The sequence below is a fragment of the Euphorbia lathyris genome, chromosome 1 (genome assembly GCF_963576675.1).
Source record: "Euphorbia lathyris chromosome 1, ddEupLath1.1, whole genome shotgun sequence".
NCBI classification, from domain to species: domain Eukaryota; kingdom Viridiplantae; phylum Streptophyta; class Magnoliopsida; order Malpighiales; family Euphorbiaceae; genus Euphorbia; species Euphorbia lathyris.
The window spans coordinates 76,000,232-76,009,874 of record NC_088910.1 but is presented as its reverse complement, the minus strand read 5'-3'; the positions used below and the strand labels follow the sequence as shown (position 1 = coordinate 76,009,874).

General features: G+C 32.6%; 1 long non-coding RNA gene across 2 annotated transcripts; it reads left to right on the top strand.

The window, feature by feature from the left end:
- The first annotated feature begins 245 nt into the window (after window positions 1–245).
- LOC136202432 (uncharacterized) lies at window positions 246–7,224 on the top strand. 2 transcript variants are annotated; one of them, XR_010674439.1, is made up of 4 exons: window positions 246–507; window positions 629–671; window positions 2,709–2,891; window positions 3,775–7,224. It is a non-coding gene; the product is annotated as an uncharacterized lncRNA (long non-coding RNA). The 2 variants fall into 2 exon arrangements; XR_010674438.1 differs by lacking the exon at window positions 3,775–7,224 and having other exon boundaries at window positions 2,709–3,158.
- The last annotated feature ends 2,419 nt before the right edge of the window (window positions 7,225–9,643 follow it).

The window sequence follows — 9,643 nt, the reverse complement described above, 5'->3', positions numbered from 1 at the left end:
ACTAATAAATTAATTACCCATTAAAAATTAGTCAAGAAATAATACCCAAATTAATATTTTCATTTCCCTCCAATTTTCACTTTCACACTATTTTCATTTCCCCCCAATACTAAATAATTGACTTTTCAATTTCCCACTATTTTTTACACTTTACTGATTCACTTTCTCAAATTTCACTCATTCACTTTCGTTTTTTCATTTCCCCCAATACTAAATAATTGACTTTTCAATTTCCCATTGTTTTTTACACTTTACTGATTCACTCTCTCAAATTTCACTTTCGTTTTACCCATTTCTCTTTCGTTCGCGTTCTTGCGTTTTCTGCGTTTTCCCCATCTTGTTTTCTCAATACTCATGGGGTTTCCTCTTGCCATCAAACCGATCATGCTCACGTGATTAGAGAAACCGATGAGGCTCACATTTTTCCCTTTACCCATTTCGCTGCAACAGTCTCAAACGTTTTTAGGTCTTCTAATTCTCCTGAAACAACAAGGCTCTTTCTTTTAGGTAATCTCTAATTCTCCTGTAACCTGTTTTTAATTGCTCAGTGGAAGTCTATATTGCTTCTCTGGGTTATCGATAAGTGTTGATTGACCCTGCTTTATTAGTTGTCTTTTGTTATGCTTAGGTAGCATTATTGTCACAAGTCTCCTGACGACTATACCGAGGCTGTAAGTTATTTTTTTCTTATTGTTTTCTATGGGGCTATTGTGTGAAGTGTATTTAGGGTGATAATAATGTGATTCCCTGAGCTTTACTAGGTTAGATGCCGCTAACATGCTATTTAGTATTTGTGATATTATACATTTGTGCCTTTAGTATACAAATTATACATTTGTGCCTTTAGTATAGAAATCCCTACATAAATTTTGCACATTCATGTTTCTCATGTCAAACTGTTATTGTGTGTTTATATTGGATATTCTGAAGGTTTGTTATGCATTTGCAATTTAATCACAGAGTTGCTGCATCTTGTATTGAGTTTCATATATCTGCTCATTGTGTCTATAATTAATTATAGTAGTGATTATATGTTTTTTTGTTGTCTGTTTCCCCTTGTATGTGTTTTATCTGATGGAATGTTTTAACTGGTATTTGAGATTTATAAGTATTAGTTAAATCATGTTTTTGAGTTTTTGAACAGCTGCAATAAGGCATCTTTTTTCTGACAAGTCTTCCATGACTTGAATAGCTTAGCATTTGATTCTCTCCCTAAGTATTCTGGTTCATGAGTTAATAAATGATACTAAAATGTAGTATGTCTCTTTCTTATTTAGTTTCTGTTTCTTAAGTTGAACTGGTAAAGAAATGACACTTTCAAATTTATGAGCTGGTGTTAGCTGGGATTCTGGGAGCATTATATATTGGTAAATTCTATTGCAGCATGAAATATTAGGTTTAAGAACAGATGAGGAATGTAAAAGTACCATTGAAAATGTTAACTTTAGGATGACATATCATTGGCACTTTTGGTGATAATTGATGGTAAGAGCTTTGATGTATAAAGAATCAATATTTAACGAGATTGCCTTCTCTGCTGGTGGACACCTTGTCAGGGAGAAGCCATTAGGTTATAAGAATACTGAGATGGCGTGGTGCAGTGCAAAGCTCTATTTTTATATGGTGGTTGGTTTCAGGAATGATTCATCCTCATATTTGTTGTTCAGATGGAAGGAGAGTGCCAAAATTATATATCATGTGTGTATGGTCAGTTAGATATGTGTGAATGTCAGAATTAGAAGTCTCAGAAATTTAACATGACTGTTATTATTCATTATTCACGGTCTAAATGCATGGTGTCCAAGCATTAAATTATATCAATCTATTTTCTTAGGTGGAATATGGATGCTCAAATATTTTTGCATTTGTTAACAATGAGGCGGGGGACAATAACCATAGGGTGGGGTCTAGAGTTTTGAGGCAGTATCAGAAGGAAAAAAGGGAGATTGATCACTGGAAGTCTATATTGCTTCTTTGGGTTATGGATAAGTGTCGATTGATCCTGCTTTACTAGTTTCCTGATGAGCTACAACCTTCACTTTTGTTGCTGATGACCCTAGGAAAAGAAATTCCGTTCTTTCTCAAGGCAACAATCCATTGCCATCTTTTTGCTGACTCGATGAGCTGTTTTTGGCTAATCATGCTTATTTTCTGTTTTTGGAAAAAGATTTCAGATATTAGGGAAGTTTTTTTGAGCTGAGTGATAGTAAAAGGAATTGGTGACTTGCATTTATAGTCCGAAGGATTGAGAAAGTCCATGTTGTTAAGAGTCCTTGTTGGTAATTTCAGTGCAGAAGCATTTGAATTAGTTAGTTTGGAGGAGATACTTTGGTTGTTAGCATTGTTATTTATGAACTGCAATCTGATTTTGTCTTTGGTTTAAGCAGGACATATACAAAAAATTATATAATTTTATAGTGATTGTAAATCACTAGGTCTGCATCAGATTCTTCATTTCTTGTGATACATGCCTAACAGTCTACACTAAGTTTGGTTTCAAGAATCTTACTAAACGTTAAATATTTTTGTGGGTTGAGATTGTAAGATGTGAGATGAGAAACCAAACAACAACAGAAGCACACCCTTCTATTGTTATTTTCAGTTATAGTTAGTTTAGAGAAAACAGTTTTGTGTAGTTAACATTGTTATTTATGTATGAGAATCTCATTTTGTCTTTTGCTTACAATGGTTTCTCTTGATTTTTCTAGGAGCTCTGCAGCATCAGATTCTTAATTTCTTCCGGAACTGTCTACAGTAAGATTGGTTTCAAGAATGTTACTTGGTGTCAAGGAAGCATTTGAGCCAAAAGCTTAAGCATATAGTTAATGCTCCATTAGCTTGAAGTGTGTACAACGCAGGCCCATCTTACAGGTCTCCAGAACACTGAGGCTGTAAGTTATTTTTTTCTTATTGTTTTCTATGGGGCCATTGTGTGAAGTGCATTTAGGGTGATAATAATGTGATTCCTTGAGCTTTACTAGGTTAGATGTCGCTGACATGCTATTTAGTATTTGTGATATTATACATTTGTGCCTTTAGTATACAAATTATACATTTGTGCCTTTAGTATAGAAATCCTTACATAAATTTTGCACATTCGTGTTTCTCATGTCAAACTGTTATTGTGCGTTTATATTGAATATTCTGAAGGTTTGTTATGCATTTGCAATTTAATCACAGAGTTGCTGCATCTTGTATTGAGTTTCATATATCTGCTCATTGTGTCTATAATTAATTATAGTAGTGATTATATGCTTTTTCTGTTGTCTGTTTCCCCTTGTATGTTTATCTGATGGAATGTTTTAACTGGTAATTGAGATTTATAAGTATTAGTTAAATCATGTTTTTGAGTTTTTGAACAGCTGCAATGAGGCATCTTTTTTCTGACAAGTCTTCCATGACTTGAATAGCTTAGCATTTGATTCTCTCCCTAAGTATTCTGGTTCATGAGTTAATAAATGATACTAAAATGTAGTGTGTCTCTTTCTTATTTAGTTTCTGTTTCTTAAGTTGAACTGGTAAAGAAATGGCACTTTCAAATTTATGAGCTGGTGTTAGCTGGGATTCTGGGAGCATTATATATTGGTAAATTCTATTGCAGCATGAAATATTAGGTTTAAGAACAGATGAGGAATGTAAAAGTACCATTGAAAATGTTAACTTTAGGATGACATATCATTGGCACTTTTGGTGATAATTGATGGTAAGAGCTTTGATGTATAAAGAATCAATATTTAACGAGATTGCCTTCTCTGCTGGTGGACACCTTGTCAGGGAGAAGCCATTAGGTTATAAGAATACTGAGATGGCGTGGTGCAGTGCAAAGCTCTATTTTTATATGGTGGTTGGTTTCAGGAATGATTCATCCTCATATTTGTTGTTCAGATGGAAGGAGAGTGCCAAAATTATGTATCATGTGTGTATGGTCAGTTAGATATGTGTGAATGTCAGAATTAGAAGTCTCGGAAATTTAACATGACTGTTATTATTCATTATTCACGGTCTAAATGCATGGTGTCCAAGCATTAAATTATATCAATCTATTTTCTTAGTGGAATATGGATGCAAAATATTTTTGCATTTGTTAACAATGAGGCGGGGGACAATAACCATAGGGAGAGACTCGGTAAATTAGGATTGGTCTAGAGTGCATTCAAATTAGTGTGTCTTGTAGTGAGTCGATTAATTAAATAAAAGGAGAAAGCTGTTGAGAGGGGTATTAGATTCATTGTTAATTTTGTGGACCTACTGCAGTTTGGGAATCCTAAATGTAATACTTGTTGTAATCCTGATGTTAATAACCAATGCTGCACTAAGTTAGAATCTGGTAGGAACAACAGTCCTGCATTTATTAGTTGGTTCGATACTATGTTATTCGACAGACAGAGGTTTATGGTGGCGTTGTTATAAAGTGATAGTGTGAAAGGACAACAACTTTAATCGGTTGTGTCCATATATCAATTTCAAATCTTGTTTGGATAATGAAACGCCTGAGTTGAGTGATGTCTGTTACTTTCTAGTATTTATTATTTCACTGCTGCATTAGGTTCTCTGTTACTTTCTAGTATTTATTATTTCACTGCTGCATTAGGTTCTCATGATCTACCTTATCTTTTATTATTATTATTATTATTATTATTATTATTATTATTATTATTATTTTGTAGACTTGTCTTTTTATTAGGTTCTTATTGCTTCTAGCCGTATGCAACGTTATTAAATAATTTTCAAAGAATTATATTTAATTTTTGCATAACGGAATGATGTACAGAGTATGTGATTAGCAAGTCCGTAATCATTCCCCCAGAGCTATAAGAAGACAGGTTGATTTTGTCGTTAACCTTTCCGTATTAGTTACAGTATAATTCGATCCTTTATCAATTATATCCTTGAACTGAATCTTATGACTATGGATGATGTCAAGTCACATATAGCGAGACGTTTGTTTTACTTGTACAGGCCGAGTCAACTCAAATAGATAGGTTAAGTGAAATCTGTATTTCAAGTCTTAAGCTATCACCTTGCAAGGATTTAGAGTCGAGTCTTCCACAAGCGATCCTTGGATGTATCTCCCATTTATCGGGAGTGATAAATGCTCAATCCAATATATAATTATCCCGCAATCACTTCCTGTGATACCCAACGTCTACTGTTCACACCCCAGAGTCATCTCTGTTAAGGATCGTGTTACACTAGAGTCAAAGCGTCACATTCCGTAATCCAGAATACCAATTAATATTCCTTTGAGTCTGAGGATTAGTTATACCTATTAATACCAATGAGATGAACAGGTGACAAGGATGAATCTACCCATCCTGTTATCTCAAATCGGATCCCCAATCCTAATGAACTACTTTTCATCGGATCTATGTAACTGTCTAGATATCTGTATATATGAAGCTTGTGAGATCAGCTTTCTGTCGGACAGAAGACATTGTTACATGCAAGTCTCAACAGTGATATATCAATCCTAAACATATCACTTGACTTGGGGTGGTTTTAATTTTATTAGTTTATTATAAAGTTTTGTCTCACTTCATGCTTGTATGAACACTTTATAATCACTTTAAAACAAACTTACGGATTTCCTTTTATTAGACTTTATTTAGTGCTTTAAAAGGGATTGCCTTTATATAGTTATAAAACATATATCTCATTAAAACAAATGATATAAAGAATAATTCATTTATATTAAGTTTGTATCCTAGAACAATTGTCTATAGGACATTAAACCCCAACACTAGTTAAGTGAAGTCATGAGACAATGAGATACTAATCTAAATATCCATAGTCTGTTACTGTTATGGGAACAATAACTAACTAAAGATTAATATGTGCCTTTATCGTAATATTGTTGCACCGGTTACAGACATTGGATGTCGAATCATAGGTATTAGGGTTTATAAAATAGTAAGCTATGGATTGATCCGTTATGAGAACATCATATGGTTAGAATAGTCATAGGCGGTTCTCATGTAGCACTCTAGGTTGAATTCTTAGACCAAGTTCACTATGGGGCGTAGATGGCTTATGTTGTACTTTGATTGATCGCATAACGTGTCTCTAATAGGGTGCTAAGTATGGGTTCAATTGGGTGCCTTGTACATCATGCCTAGAAACCATGAGCGAAGCGAGTGATTGCTGAATCTCTTAAAGAGATTAGATAACACTCGCCCCTTGACTAATGAGAATCTAAAGCGTGTGGCCACATCCGAATGAAGCAATGTGTAATTACTGATTCGAACTTGTCAGTTCACTAGAGATCAAGGGAATGTCCGAGCAACAAATGAGGGTGACTTAATCATATAGCAATAGATTACTTAAGAGATTCCTATTAGGTTCTCAAAGGTTATGCACGAGATTACTGTCTAAGTTAGATAATTATAAAAGCCAGTAAAGCCTTATAGGATTGGTAAGATGAACTAGATGTTTGGTCTGACCATCATCTCTAGATAGGCCTATCAGGATCGCTAGTAAAAGAGACTGGATGGAATAAAAGGTTTCTCGGTATGTCTTAAGATACATGTAAACTATTATAACCGCTTTCTACAACTCGGTCATAATATAAATAGAGTAAGCAAAACTCAAGGTACACTAGTTCATTCAGTCAGCTTATATCTTAGTTTTGATTTGTTGTTGTGTTCATCTTCAAATTTTTCTTCAAAACTAACTTAGTCATCATCGAACAACAACCTCCATTTGACCTTGTTTCTGTCCATTTGCAAGTTTACAAGTAGACTTCCAAGATTCAACCATATCAGTAGGTTTGATTGTTATTTAACTGTAACATCAGACCTTCCAAATAAGTTTGTCGATAAATTGAAGCAGTTTTTTTTTTTTGGTTCTTTGTAACTATATTAGTAACATATTAAACATTTTAGACACATTGGAAAAAAATGTGATTAACGAATATGTGGTAGACTAAGTTTTTAGCATTTTTAAAAAAAAAAAAAAGTAATTGTATTAATGACACATTAGATGTCCTAGTGTGTAGGATAATCTTATTTGTTTTAATGAAAGCAGAATAGTGGTCTGGTTTGCTATGTAAATGTTTCACCTGATGCACCTTGATGAATGTATTGGTATTAGTTTTAGTTGTGAGTGAGGCTATTATAATGTAGAATTGAGTTCTTCTTTTGTTTGTTATGTAGATAATAAATTTCTATTTTAATTGCTTTTCACTTTACATCTCAATTTCAATGAGCTTTGGATGATATAAATATATTAAAAAGATGTACTCTTCATATCGAAGTTTAGCTTTGCTTATACACTTGTATAAATACAATTGGAAATTATTTTTTATTTTATTTTTTATAAAACAATTGGAAATTATTAGTAACATTATTCAAGTGTCCAAGAGCTTTTTTTTTAAAATACCTAGTGGTAGAGGACAATTTTTACTAATCATCTCATGTAATTGTTGAACAAAATAAATAAAATTATGAAATTAATTTAAATATCAAAAAATATCTCAATTCATGATTAGTCATGTTCCTCCGTTAACTGTTATGTCCATTCGTGAACAGTCGTGTTCGTTCGTGAACAGACATGTCCTTTCGAGTTCTATTTATACAAAATGAAACTGTCAAATTTAGAGATTAGAAAATTAAAAAATAGTCTCTCAAATTTTTTGTTCTATATACATTTATATTGTTCTTGTTTTCCTACTCTGGTGATAACGAATTTACACACGGTAAGAGTTCACTTGCATAACTGTTGTATCTTGGCAGACGATCGTCAATACCGATGAAAACTTTTTTAAGAAAACTGTTAATACATGCCTCAGATTTGTCTAATTCTGTTTTTTAATTTCCACTTTAGTAGTAAATAGTTTGACGAAAACTTTCTTAAGAAAACTGCTAATACATGCCTCAGATTTGTCTAACTCTGTTTTTTAATTTCCACTTTAGTAGTAAATAGTTTGACTTGTTGCTAAAGCTATCATTAGTGACGGAGGTTCCCACTTTTGAAATAAATAGTTTGACTTGTTGCTCCAAAAGCATGGTATATCTCATAGGATTGCAACACCTTATTACCCATAAACAAGTGGTCAAGTTGAAGTATCAAATAGGGAAATGAAACGTGTCCTTGGAAAAACTGCAAGAAGTTCTAGAAAGGACTTGAGTTTGAGGCTAGATGATTGTCACATCCGTGTCTAAAAGTTTTCGATATAGATTTTAGAGTTAATTAATTATGAATTTAAATATACTATTGGGCTTAATTTATTTACTTTAAGTTTAAATTAAAAAGTTTGGGTTAAGTCTTATAAAAAAAATAGAAATTAAATGACCTTAATTAATATTTTGCAATTAATATATTAGCTTTTGAAACCATAAATTGATATTTACGAATTATGATTAAAAAAATAAAAATAAAAGGAAAAGGAAAAAATAAAATAAACTAAATATGCAATGGACACGTTTACAATACATGGCAATGTGATAGCTAATCTAAATTCCATTTGTCAAATTTTATAACATACAACCTACTTATGTGTCCCTTATTAGCATATATATATATTAGATTAGATAGGATGGGGGAAGGGAATAAAAACCTCATAAATAAATACACATATAATTGAATAAAAAGAGGAGGGTGCGTATATATAGAGATATAGGCCCTGTTTGGCAAAGAGCAAAAGCGTTTTGGGATAAAAAGAGCGTTTTTGACCAACTTTAGCGGTTTGACCACTGAAACCGCTGATTGGAGTATTTGGTGGAGAGAGGTTTGGAAGAGCGTTTTGGGATGAAAACGTTAATTTTGAAAAAGCTCATTTTAGGAGCTTTTTCAATTAGCGTTTTGAGATATTAAAATTAATGGACTTTTTTGACCCCAATAAATAGACTCTCTCTTATCCTGCGCCAAAATTAATGCCCTTATTTGTCTTTTTGCACAAACCGCTATTATCAATCAGCTAATTTTTACCAAACAGGTCTAACAAACAGCTAATCAAATCAGCTAGTCAAATCAGCTAATGTAATCAGCTAATAGCTAACAGCTAACAGCTAATTCCCAAATAGGGCCATAGAGGAAGATATACGGGGGAATTGATGAAGGAGCGGCATAATCCGGCAGTTGTTAACGGAATAATGATGACTGACGATAATATTTCGGTAACGATGTTTTAGATTCAAATTATTTTTAAAAGGTCTATAATAAGTTCGGTTCCGATATTTATAATAATTTATCAAGTCTATAGGTTACTAATAAAAATATGAAATTTAGACAGTTGTACTTTAGATTTATCTAATGTGAAATTCGTTATTAATAGACTCTTAGTAGCGTTACGAGTTTAAAGATATAATCGATCGGAATTAACTTTGTCGGTCTAAAATAACTATACCGGTTTGAATTACACAATACTATTTCGGTAATGACCGAAAATAATCCAATAAGAATATTTTGATCAGTAAAATATTTTAAGCGACTTTAACAGTTAGAGTTAAAATAAGTTGAAAATGGAAGGACTAATACGGATATTTTTCAAATAGAGTCGGTATCGAGTCGAATATAAAATCTGTATAAAAATTTGAATATAAAATTAGTTCAAATAGATTTATGATAATATAATGAGTCTAACTGAACCTTCAGTCGGAATTAACGTTGTCAGTTTAAATGGTCAAAATTCGAATATTTATATATT